This window comes from Protopterus annectens, chromosome 13.part0, assembly GCF_019279795.1.
Source record: "Protopterus annectens isolate FY-2018-M chromosome 13.part0, PAN1.0, whole genome shotgun sequence".
Lineage (NCBI taxonomy): Eukaryota > Metazoa > Chordata > Ceratodontiformes > Protopteridae > Protopterus > Protopterus annectens.
In genome coordinates this window covers 1,220,733,202-1,220,747,450 of record NC_056747.1, presented here as the reverse complement: position 1 = coordinate 1,220,747,450, position 14,249 = coordinate 1,220,733,202, and positions in this window count along the sequence as shown.

The following is a 14,249-nucleotide window of genomic DNA, read 5'->3' as shown; positions in this document are numbered from 1 at the left end:
TTTGGCCCTCTGTCCCACAATTATGTCAGGCTTTGTCTAGATGTCATGCAATAAGAGATTGATAGGTATGGTATATGATTATTTAATGCCTACATTCCTGATATCATTCCAGTGATGTATCAGACTGCCTGAGATGTTATGTGGATGAGGCCTTATATATGAGGGGAAAACCTGTACATTCTGTGGGACTCTGTACAGTGTAGTGTGTCAATGTTATTTGGCCCGTGTATGGAGAAGGGGGGATGTATGTGTTGTGGCTCCTTTTCTATCTTCCTGTGCATGCTGCTCTTGTTTCTGGTGGTCTGTCAGCTGTATATGTTTGTAGGGCAGACTGAGACATGTCCCATACCATGGTCAGGCATCATATTACACTGTGAATTGGGCCAGTATATGTAGGGGGAGTGTGTGAATGGCAAGCATGTTGAGATGTTTTTGCTCACACAGTCCTTGTATTGTACTGTTCCTTTGGCTTACCAGTATGTCATTGTGACTGTGGTGGAATTGATTGTGGGTATGCACTTTCACACTGGTGTCTGTTTTTCAGTGCTTTTACATCCCTATAGTGCCTGATATATTTGCCAATACATGTGTAATTCCCCCTAGCAGATTTGGGTTAGTGTTGGGTCAGTCTGACTGCAGTTTGGACAGTGCTTTGTGATATGCTTAGCAGCTGAGTGTAGTTTCCCTAATGTGATGTTATGTCCAGATATTTATAGGATGTGCTGTTGCCTGGCCCCCATAAGTGTTGTGTATTTCTGACACATGAGTGGGATAATGGGAGGATTTCAGTCATTAACTAGTGAGAAGTAATTGAGTGTTGGACGTGTGCTATTTCAGTCAATATATATGTTAGGACAGGCATGAGGGTATTACTGCAGCAACTGTGTCAGCTTTTCTACTCCAGTATTTCAGATATGTCCCTATTTTCATGCCTTTCTCCCCCCACTTTGTCAGGCTTGGTCCAGATTCATTGCACTAAGAGATTCTGAGCCTACCTCTTGACTGCCTGGATTGTTGCAGTATGTCCAGGTTTACTGCTCATATTTCTGGTCTGTTCCACAAATTCATTATTATTATATCTCTGGTAAATGACTGTGATGATTTGTAGATTTCTGACAGTAAATGATGACATACATTCAGTTTCAGAACTCACATCCTTCTGAACATGCATGCTGAAGCAAACCCTGTCATTCTGGCAACATTCAACATTTATAAGAGCAATATTTAAAATACATCCCTAGTTTGTACCCATTGTCCCCCCATTTGGACAACCTTTGGATATAGGTTCACTTTATAATCTCGAAATACTGAAATCCTGAATTTCAGTATTTCAAAACCATAAAGTCAAATGTCCCAAATCGCGAAACTATAAAATCACGAAACACAAATTCACAAAACAAACACAGCATACACCACACAACTCATACATCATCCAACCCACACCACAACAAACAAAATCACACAAACACAAAAACACAAACAAACCTACACTAGATATCAGCAGGGGGGCAACTCTCCCTGCATCTCCACACCCCCTTACTTATATATGCTAACTCTGAGATTGTACAAACAGACACACAAAGGAAACACTCACCCACACATTCTACAGTCCTTTGCACACACACAAACATCACACATATACAAACACCAACACATCCAACACTTACACACCCATATTTCACCTGCCTACACTAAGCCACACGTACAACTATCAAACACATTCACACACACTCAAACTCCCACACAAAACCCTTACAAAACACTCACTTACCTTAAATTACACCAAAATACACACAAAACACCAGCCACCATCCACTCACGACACTGCACGTAACGTACCATAAAGCCATAACCATGAATTTGAGATATTCGGATACACGATTATGCACTTTCACGATTCTAAAGGTTCGACTTTATAATTTTGGGATACTGAAATTTGGGATTTCGGTATTTTAAAATTATAAAGTGAACTCATATATATATATATATATATATATATATATATATATATATATATATATGATATAAAATATGTATATGTATATCTTTTATATGTATACTCTATTTATATTATGCATATATTTTTTCTATATATATGCATCTCCATGGATCCCTATCACAACACCAACACGCCACAAAGCTGACACCCAAAACACCGACACCAAAACACCGAAAACGCACAAAACTGACAACTCACAAAACCGAACACCATAACACCGACACCCAAAACACCAACACACAAAACGTAAACTACACATTACACACAACTATACATGCACTAACCATAACCCAAACCCTAACCCTAAGGTCTGACACTACCGCACACTTACCCTACCCGCACCCTAACCCTAACTCACTTAACCCGCCCCTAACCCAAAGACTGTCACTACCGCACACTCACCTAACCCGCGCCCTAACCCTAACTCACTTAACCCACCCCTAACCCAAAGACTGTTACTATCGCACACTCACCTAACCCGCGCCCTAACCCTAACTCACGTAACCCGCCCCTAACCCAAAGACTGTCACTATCGCACACTTACCTAACCCGCGCCCTAACCCTAACTCACTTAACCCACCCCTATCCCTAGACTCCGTCAATATCGCACACTTACCTTACTCGCACCCTAACATCCGTCACTACCGCATACTTACACAGCCTTTTCACATGTCGGTGTTCTCAGTGTCGGGGTTTTCATCCATCGGTCATCTCAGTTTTCGATCTTCTGGTGTCGGTATTCTCATCGTCGGTGTTCTCAGCTTTCGACGTTGTCAGGTAGACCCATCTCCATACATATATACATGTGTATATGTATAAATACAAAACCTGACTGATTCTACGGAATTGTTTCCCTACTGTTGAATGACTCTACTGCATGATATGTTTGAAAAAGCATCAGCCAAACTTACAACTCAAATGCTGTAGTGGAACATTTCTCTGACTATGGTGCCCAGGGCCCTGGTTTTGACACTTGGCAGTGCTAATTATTTTATTACTAGGCAGAACAGTGGCTGATGGAAACAGAGTGACTAAAGCAGTTTTAAGCAGTTGTAAGTGGGTTTGTGTGGGTTGGCGCGACACTAAGCAATGCCAACACATGGTTAACCATACAGGTGCTTACTCTGTGTTGACTTCACTTAGCAAAGTTTACCGTTGTGCAAATCTGCTTAGCTGAGCTAACTGCTGCTTAGCATTCATGTTTGAGCAATGCTCAAACCTGCTAAACATAGCTGAGCAGTGGTAACCATTGCTCACAGTTCATTCTTATAAAATATCTTTTAAATATATTTCTATATATATTATATTATATTATTATAATATTTTATATATATATATATATATATATATATATATATATATATATATATATATTTCTTATAAAATATAAAATGTGCTTCCATTACAGTAGCAATGGATGTAACTATACTGTATGGGACACATGTTAACATGTGTGGTTTCACATGTTATATGCACTCAGACTTTCATTTTACACCAGCTACACTACCTTGGGTGACAAAACTAATTTACCACATATTTTAATATGAAAATATTACTTTTAACACTGCTTTCCCTTGTAAAATTGGATTGCCTGTTGTAGTACTCAAGCCATGTATGTCTGCATGCTAAGCAGGGACTCTGGCCACTATATTTTTATTTATCTCCTATTGCATATTAATATTATGTTACTATATTAAATGGAGAATATTGAGGTTTTTGGCCATGTCATTGAGGACTGCTGTCATGACATAACGGTATACATTTCAGTTTTAGACGTGTATCCTTCAGAAGATTCATGCTAATGCATAACCTGCTTTCTATCAACTTTCTGTCTGTCCTCTGTGCAGATGGGATGACACCAGTGCTCAAGCTGTGGTTGACTACACTGCAGAATGAGTCTGAGACCCATGCCTATGCTCATGTAGGATGCAGCTGGGAATGTTATCAGGCCTATTGAGACCTCTGTGTATTGCCTTTGAGAGGGCATTACAGACCTGCTTCCTGATCATGAGGGGAGGGGGTACAGGTGCTCTACATGCACATGTGTACCTATGGGGAGATGGGGGGATGAAGTTTACACTTCACTTGTCTGCAGCCAGTTACCTATATATATGGCATATGTGTATGTGGTGTTACTGGCCACCACTACAGAGCAGATACGTGTGTTGCCTCTGGAATTGTGGATACATGTCTGGAAGGCCTACTGATTGGCCTTGGTGGATGTATCCAGTTTGCACTCAAAGGCACCCTTAGTGTACATCACCTGTGACCTTATTTGCTTGTGCAGAAAAATGTGACATGGCTACCAATGAGGCACCTGTTCCTTCTTTGCCTGTCCTGTGATTATTTCCACCTGTAATGGTAGTTGTGTATTGCTGCTGTCCACCACAGGTGTTCAGCCTATCTTGAGGGGGTTGATGTTGTCTTGTCAGGTATTGCTGAGGCTATAAAGCTATGTAGGTGCCCACATAGTATTGTGGTGTGGGCCTGGACACTGATGCTAGTTCCAACATACGGGATGTCCTTCACGTGGGCCTTGTCTCTTTTCCTTGCCTGTGCAGGGAACAGTATGGAGGTGTTGGGGCTACAGCTTCATAGACAGTAGGTGTGAATACCTCACAGGACAGGACATGTGGAGACAGAACAACAACATGTGGGACAAAGGTCCAGATTTCGATACAATTTGTATGTCATTAGTGCTGTTATACACATGTTTGTTTGTTTGTGTCTTTCAGCTTTTCCCGGTTAGGGGTCGCCACAGCGGAACTTGGGTCCACTAATGATTGGCAGCTGATTTTTACATGCCGAGTTACCAGCCCTGATGCACAACCTTCAATGAAGGTATGCCCATTCACGCATGTCTCCACGCAGAAGACGCTCTAGCTGAGAATCGAACCGGACAGCTTCTTACTGTGAGGCGACAATGCTACCAGAGCACCACCGCCACATGTAGGGTTGCTAAATTGACAGGGTTCATCTGGGTATCCACTGACTGAGTGACCTGACATCTGACAGTGGTATGCCTCTGACATACCTCTCAACTGGCATGCTGTCCAAAGAGTGGCCAGTGGTTTGCCTGTTATGTTTGTTCAGTTCATCAAACAAAATATTTTTTGTGGTGTTGTTAAGATAATGTGAGGATTGTAGTCACTAACTGTTGACATCCATTGGTGTTCCAAAGATCATATCCTTCAGGGATGTTACAACAACACATGTAATACCAGCTACTGTTTCAGTTTGTAACGTCATCATTTGTCATATGTCCCTCTTTCGGGCCCCCGGTCCCCCAAATACGTCATGCGTTGTCCAGATATCCTGCACTATGAGGTGCAGAGATATGGTATATCATTAATTACTGACTGCACTCCAGTTATCATCATAGGGACCTAGAAGACTCCTGGCCATGGTATGCTTCAGTGGCCAGGATTATGGTTGCACACCCTGGAAATTCTGTGGAAATCTGTACATATTACAGTTATGTATGTCTGGCCATTGTGAAGAGACTGCCAGGATTGTGTAGCAGTGTTGTGTGTAGATGTTTGTTGGGCTGGGTAGACAGAGTAGCAGATGTGAGTGCCATACATCCTTTACCTATCTGACTGTGCATGCTGCTACAGCTGCTGGTAGTCTATCAGGTCTGTATGCTTGTAGGGGCAGACTGTGAAATGTCCTATCATACCTCAGGATTCACAGTACACTGTGATTTTGACCAATATATGTCAGTGTAGTGTGTGACTGGCAATCAGGATATGTTTGTTCAGAAAGTCATTGTATTCTGGAGTTCATTTTGGGTACTGGTATGTTGCTGTGATTGTGGTGTAAATGTTTTCAGGTGGACATGTTTGCTCCACTATCTGCTTTTCACTACAGTTCCATCCCTGTAGTGCATGCTATATTTGAATACACGTGGATAATTGCCCAGAGCTGATGTGGGGGAGTGTTGTGTTGGTTTTACTGTGCTTCATGAGGTGCTGGGTGCCATGTTTGGCAGTTGTCAGGGGATTTCCATTCTGTTACATGACTGTGGTCATACCTCTACACTGTCTAGAGGTCTAGACACTGTCCAGATGTGTAGCTCATATGTTTGGTTTGTTCCCCACACAGTCATTGTCCTTGGCTAATCAGTAGGATACTCTAGGGAATGCAGTCAGTACATGTTAGCATCCATTGGTGTTATTGACTTAATATCCCTCAGAAAAGATATGTGACAACAAACCCAGTAACACCAGCAACTGTCTAAATTTATAATAGCAATATGTCCAATATACCCCTGTGTTTAGGCCTCTGTCCCCCAATTATGTCAGGCTTTGTCCAGATGTCATGCACTATGAGGTTCAGAGGTATGTAGTATTTATTTATTTATTTATTGCCTTCATTCCTGGCACCATCCCAGTGATATCATAGACCCCCAGACATGTAACAAGGAAGTGGCCATAGATATGAGTCCTGTGCCTATACAGTCTGTGGGAAACTGTACATTTGAGAAATCTGTGTATGTCTGGCCATTGTTAACAGACTGTCAGAATTTTGTAGCAGTGTAGTGTGTACATGTTATTTGGGCTGTGTAGCGGGGGTACATGTGAGTGTCACGGGCCCTTTCTATCTGACTGTGCATGCTGCTCCAGTTTCTGGTTCTCTATCACCTGTATATGTTTGTATGGACAGACCTTGCCATGTTCCCTAACATATCAAGATTCCCACTGCACTGGGACTTGGGGCAGTATATATAGGGATACTGTGTGAGTGGCAAACGAGATATTGTTGCTCACACAATCATTATCCTGTAGTGTTCAGTTTTCTTAGTGGTATATCACTATGACTGTGGTACAATTGGTTGTGAGTATGCACTTTCACACCACTGTCTGTTTTCCACTAGTGTTACATCCCTGTAGTGCCTGTTATATTTGCAAATGCATGTGCACACCCCCCAGAGCTGGATTTGGGTAGTGTTATGTCAATCTGATTGTAGTTTGGATGTTTCTTGTTAGCTGAGTGTAGTTTCCCTAATGTTGTGTTATGTCCACACATCCGTAGGATGTCCTGTTGTCTGACCGATATCTTTGGTCTAGTTCCCATAACTGTTATGTATTCCTGATGCATCAGTGGGATGATGTGGGGATTGAGGTCACTAACTAATGAGAAGCAATTGAGTCACAGACTTGTGATATTTCAGCCAATATATCGCATCAGTGGGATGATGTGGGGTTGAGGTCACTAACTAATGAGAAGCAATTGAGTCACAGACTTGTGATATTTCAGCCAATATTTCCAAAGACATGCATCTGGAGCATTTCTCCCCGGGCCTCCGCTGAAAACAGGCTCTGTGGAACCTAGTCGGACATTCCCGGTCAACAAATGTTAAATAAAAAAAATAAATAAATAAATAAATATATGTTAGGACATACAGTGTTAGTACATCAACCTTCTCAGCTTATCTACTCACATATTTCAGATATGTCCCTAATTTTATGCCTTTGTCCCCCCACTTTGTCAGGCTTGGTCCAGATTCATTGCACTAAGGGGTTCTAAGCATGCCTCTCCACTTCAAGGATTTTCAGAGAATGTCCAGATGTTTGGTCCATACTTTTGTTCTGTTCCACAATTTATTTGTATTTGGCTGGTAAATCACTGTGATGATCCAGGATTTATGTCAGTAAATAATGACATAACATTTCAGTTTCCATCCTCATATCCTTCAGAAATTGTCCGATGAAACACATCCTGTTGCTGTAGAAAATGTCTTCATTCCTAACAACGATAGTTGAAATATGCTCCCATATTTGCCCCCCCCCTTTTATAGCCTTTGTACAGGTGTCTTACACTAAGAGGTTGAGAGGGATGGTTCTGAGGTCTGACTCCACTGCATGTTATGTACACACACACACACACACACACACACACACACACACACATATATATATATATATATATATATATATATATATATATATTCCACAGAGCTTTCTCCCTAATGTTGTATGCCTCTATTGCATGATATGTTTGAAAAAACAGCATTAATTCCTACAGCTTAGATGGTGCCATGATACATTGGTCTGACTATAGTGTACATAGTCATTGGTTTGAGACTTGGGACTGATGTTTTTTTTTCAATACTGTTAAATGACCAGAATGAATTATATGTTTGTTAAAGCATTACAGATTCCGACAGCTGAAGTGATGTAGTAGTATGTTGCCGTGACTGAAAAGCACAGCATCCTGGGTTTGAGACTTGGCAGGGCTTACTATTTTGTTTCGGGCCAGAACAAGGTCACATTTCATTTTATAAAGTATCAGGATTGTGGGATTGATTCCTCATTACTGACATATTATAATTTTATGTTTACCTTCCATGACATCCCCCTATGTGCTTTCATTAAATTATATTATTGTGTGACTATGCTGTATGGGGCACTTGTGTTATATTGGGGTTTCACATATTTTCTAGATTCACATCTCACTTTTGGACCTGCTACAACACCCTGGTTGACAAAAAAACAGTTGCTACATAATTTAAGTTTACAAGTATAATTTCAACACTACTTTCCCATCGAAAAGCAAGTTGTCTATCTTGGTACACAAACTGTGAGCACCTGCATGTAAAGCCAGACCTCTAACCACTACACTATCTCAGCTTAGAAATTTCACCTGTATATTTGCATTTATCTCCTATGGGATGTTTAAGCTATGCTAAGCAGATGGCCATAACGTGCACACCCGCTTAGCTATGCTTAAACATTCCTTAGGCTTGAAAATAAAGTTTATATTATTTTTATATTATAATATCATATAAGTGAGTCTTGTGGTGTTCTGACAACTCATTGAGGACTGCAATCATGAAATAATGGCATTCATTTGGCTTTCAGGCTTCTATCCTTCAGGGACTCCCACTAATACATATCCTGTTATCTATCAACTTTCTAAGTGTGTGAGGGCAATTTTTCAGGCATGTCCAAAATGTATTATTTATCCCCCCCCCCCATCATTTGTACCTTTGTTAACATACACAGCTGTAAGGGAATATTGGCATACATTTGCTTTCACAATTCTACCCTTCCGTAATTCATGACCTGTTCAATATCAACTTTCTATGTTTGTGAGGGCTATATGTATGTTTTTTTCAGTTTTGGGGGATTTATCCCCCATTATGTGTGCATTTGCACACATTTCCTTCTTTAACAGGCTGCAGAAGAGTTGTACTGCACTTTAGCAATGCAGGGGGTGTGTCACAGAACCTGTCATACACCCTCTGCATTGCTTTCTTGTTGACAATGTTTATTTCAGTGTCTGCAGACACTGAAATAATCATTATTTCATTTCAGTGTGCACGGACACTGAAATACTGGCATAATATTAGAGAAGCATGAGGCGTGTTCAGTGTTCATGGACTACTTGGACATGCCTCCTGCACTCGTTCACAGTTCATGTCCATATAGCAAGTACAGCAGCATGCCTTCCTGAATATTTAAACTGCGCTGCTATGCTAAATGGACATGAACCACGCCGTGTAAGAATAGTCATATTCTTGCATGGATTTTTTTGAATCCATGGGAATGACTTGGTGATTGATTTCCATACTGATATAAATTTGTATAATTATTTGAATATGCCTTCGCCATTAATCCCAGTTAATTTTGGGATCCCCAAAATCCATAAGGACTTACATGACCCCCCCACCATGACCAATAGTGGATGGAAGAAATTCCATCACTTGTGCTTGTGCAAAGTTTGTAAATAGTAATCTGAAAAGATTTCTCGAACATGAACCCCAAATTTGTAAAGATTCATGGTCCTTTCTTGAAAAAATTAACGAGCTTGAATTTAAGGCCATATATAATTTTCTAACTGTTGATGTCAGAGATCTATACACAGTCATTCCCCACGAGTTGAGGATTCAATGGGTAAGTAATTTTTTATTAAAGAAAGGAGCAACCACTGACAACATCAGCTTAATAGTGGAATTATTAGATTTAATTTTGGCTAATAACTTCTTATATTTTGACAGTCAGTATTTCCTACAAAAAAAGAGGGATTGCTATGGGTTCACCATGTGGGGTCAGTTTTGCTAACATTGTAATGGCCATGTGGGAACATGAGTTTTTTATTTATGAACTCCATTATTAGAGAGAAGGTATTTCTTTTACACCCGTTACCTGGATGATATTTTTATCATCATAAAGGGTAATGCTGATATAGGTTTAGAATTACTTGAATATTTTAACAATTCTACTGATTTTCTGTAATTTACTTCTGATTATAATTCTGATGTGATTTCATTTTTAGATATTGAATTAAGGAAAGACATGGCAAATTTTAGATATAACTCGAATATTTTAGAAAAGGTACATATTCCAATTCTTTTTTTGCATTTTTCTAGCTCCCATCCTTTTCAACAAAAATGCTCTGTTGTAAATGGCCAATTGGTCAGAGCAGCTAGGATGGTCAGTTTATAACAAGATTTTTTTAATGAGGATAACAATTTAAAGGATATGTTTCTTAATCGAGGGTATCCATCTGTAAAAAACTGAATGTCTGCTAGCCCAGCTAGCTATAATTTTGTAGATAATTATATGTCATTGTAAATATTAATAAAATCCACAGGCTGCCTCACAAATGTAATGAAAACTGTGTTAAATGTTGAACTTCAAAAATGTAACCAAAGAGCACTCTGCTGAAAGAAAGCTGATAAAGGAAAGCATTTTATGACTCTTTGATCTCAAAGCTCGGAGACAAAATGTGTGGACTAAGGAATTCCTTCTATTCTTTTGAGACCAGAGTTAATTGCTAGATGTTGCATGTATAATGTTTTTTATTGCTGTGGTTTCCTGGCCAGGTGCAAGATCAAAGAACTGTTAAAACTCTGAGTTTCTGGTAGCCTGTGAGTCAGATAAGTGTCAAGAATTATGTAATCTAAAATGAGTCAGCGGTGATGTATTATCAATTTAAGAGATGAGAATTACAGCATTTTGGATTTTATCTAAAGAACATCCACTCACCAGTACTCTGCCTTTGTTCTGTATGTAAGTAGGATCTTAGACTTTAGTGTCTCTTAGGAATAACTAGAAAATAGTAAGTTTAGTCTAGCGGTTTTCTATATTTATGTCAGACTATTCTACAGTATAATTTTAAGCATTTTCCTGTGATGTCCGTACTCTTGACTAGCACTATGTTGAATTGAGGAGATTTGTCTTGTGTTTTTAGTATTTATTAACTATTTTTAAACCTTTCAACTGTGGCTGTTTTGTGTAGAGATAATTTAAGCTCTAGAGTACATTGCATGTATATTGTGATACTGCACAAAGCCACTCCAATAAGCCTTAAAAGTTCTGGTCACTCGTACTAATTGGATAATAACATTGCACAGTAAAATTGGACACCCTTTGGGAAGGGCTTTACTAGCAGCTGATAAATAGGGGTTCTGGTGGCAGTTGATTACTACCCTATAGACTGGCAAGAAGGGGCATAGCTGTAGAACCTTTGCCAGCCTTCCCCAGGAGTGTCTGTGTGTTTGTATATAACTCATATCTCAAAATTTCCAGTGCTACAGAAACATCATCAGACAAACAGATACACTACCTCACATCCTTTAAATCCCATAAAAAACATCACTTCCTTAAGGGATTAACCACACTTCCTTGAGGGGGTGGGGCCCAATTGCAAGGCATGTTATACAACATCTTATGCAACATTTCACTTTCTAAGAAAGGTGGCACCAAACTGCAAGATACAAAGTTACAAAACATTTTGTTACCTTCATAAAATCCTAGTGCATTTTGAATACTAAAAGCTAAAAAACATAGAGGTTAATTCCAATATTACAATTACATTAGTTGCTTTGTATACTAAAAAATGCATGTCATTTCATAATAAAAATCAAACTGTACCTGCTTTCAACTTTAAAATAAGTTTGATCGATATGTCATATCAGTATCAACATAGGCGGTAGTATACTTAACACCGAAAGTGTGATAAGAGACCTTGGGACACAGGTGGACAGTAGTCTCTCTTTTGATAATCACATCACCACAGTAGTCAGGAAATCCTTCTACATGGCACACCTCATCACAAAGGGTTTCTCATCCAGAAAAAAAGAGGGCATTGTTACCCTCTACTCATCACTCATTAGACCCATTATAGAGTACAATGCCCCTTTTGGTATGTACCTCACAAGACATCTACAACAACTGGAAAGGCCACAGAAATACATCACAAAGAGGATTACTGGCCTCAAACAGATGCCCTACGCAGACCATCTAAAAAAACTCCAGCTTTACTCCGTCGCATATCACGTACTCAGAGGTGATCTCTGCCTAACATACAAAACTATGTCAAACCCAGAGCTGTTGGACATGCTCCACTTAAAGAAGTCCCAATCCTTCCAAGGTACACGCTCTAGTGACCTAAACCTTGTCACCACAATAAACAGAACATGCTGGAGGGATAGATTCCTGTCCCAGAGACTTCCCATAATCTGGAATAAACTACCTATCTATATCAAACAAAGCTCCTCATTAGTACTCTTCAAGAAAAATCTTGATGATTGGATGAGAAATAGGAAATTCACCCCGGGGATCACTTCTGTGGCTCTGCTCAACAGTGGCACAGGAAAATAATTTTCTTGGGTGGCAAAAGCCAGGGTACCTTTTTGGCTGGGCTTGTATAGGCCTTTGGGCCGATAGCCTAGTACCTATCTATGAACCTATGAACCTATGTACTCATTAATCCCTGGTGGGTAGTGGCATGTAAGAGAACTTGCCAATATAGTTCTCTTTTCTCCACTAAGGTCTCCCAGTCACCCCCTCTGTCTAGTACACCCACCTTTTCCAAAATAACAAATACAAATTTCTTAAAACCAGTACAGGTGGTGGAATGTTTATAAAGTGCATTACTTGTGGTTTTGCTCTTAATAACATAAAGTTGCTGATAAATTCTTATACGTAAGGGGCTGTTAGTTTTGCCAATATAAAAAGCAGAACAAGTGGCACAAAAACTGATATAAACAACCCCCTTGGTGTTACAGTCATATTTACCTTTAACAGTAAGCAAGAATAGGCAACCTTGAACAAGGAAACTGCTAACTTCCAGGATATACCACATTGTTGGCAGGCCCCACATTTTTTCATTCCACACCCATTGGTGTGACTGTTCATTTGTTGCTTGTTGGTTTCAAACATACTCTTAAAGTTTTTGTTATTTTTATAAATTAATTTGGGTTCTGGGCCCAACCTGCCCAAAAGTCCCAATAATCCAAAAATCGTTGCCCACTGTTTCTTAATCATGTCCTGTAATAAATAAATACCTGGATTGTATTGCAAAACAAATACTTGTGACAAGTTGATCATGTCAAGTGTTAGTTCCTTGACCATCAAGATTAGTAGAATTGGTACCCATATCACCCTACCCCCTCAAGGAAGTGAGGTTAATCTCTTAAGGAAGTGATGTTTTTATGGTATTTAAAGGATGTGAGGTAGTGTATCTGTTTGTCGGATGATGTTTCTGTAACACTGGAAATGAAAGCGCTTACATTTGTTTATTAAAATACAGTTTTGTGGCTTTGGAGCACCATTTTTTCTTCTTGTAGAGCTGTTGAGCTTGGTTACTTCATTCATATCTCAAAGTGTATGTGTGTGTGTCAGCTACTTGGGCAGGGACACGAAGCACTGGTTGGACAGAGAGGGTGCTGGAGGTTTTAGCTTGACCACAAGGCTGAGACCTGTACCCTATAGCTGTGCCAGTGGGGAGTCTTAATGGGGATCTGGAGAGAAAGGGAGAAGCCATCCCCAGACTGACTGTGATCTCTGAGTGCTCTTAAGGTAAAATGTACTTTACTGTGTGTGTACTTGTTATGCCTCCCAATGTGGCTGCCCCACACTGTTGCTAGTGGTGAGGATTGAAGCTCCTTGATTACTGGGTCAGTGCATGGGCGTCGCACCATCTATTTTAGTTGATCAATTAATTAATGAAGTACAAAGTAAGAGATCTACTGGGTTCTTTAAACTAATTTTAAATCATGAGGGCTGGCTGGAAAGCCCTAGAAGTTTTGGTGGCCATAGTGTTCAAGAGAGTAATTTATTGACAATTGGCTTTAGTCTGAGTTTATTACCTCTTTTAGTATTGATGCTATTTGCATTAAGGAAATCTTACATAAAAATTGGAACCTATTGTTGGGTGATATTCATTTAAAACAGTTAGGTGATCATTCTAGGGTTGTTTTTAAGAAAGGTACAAATTTTAAAAATTGATTTGATTCTAA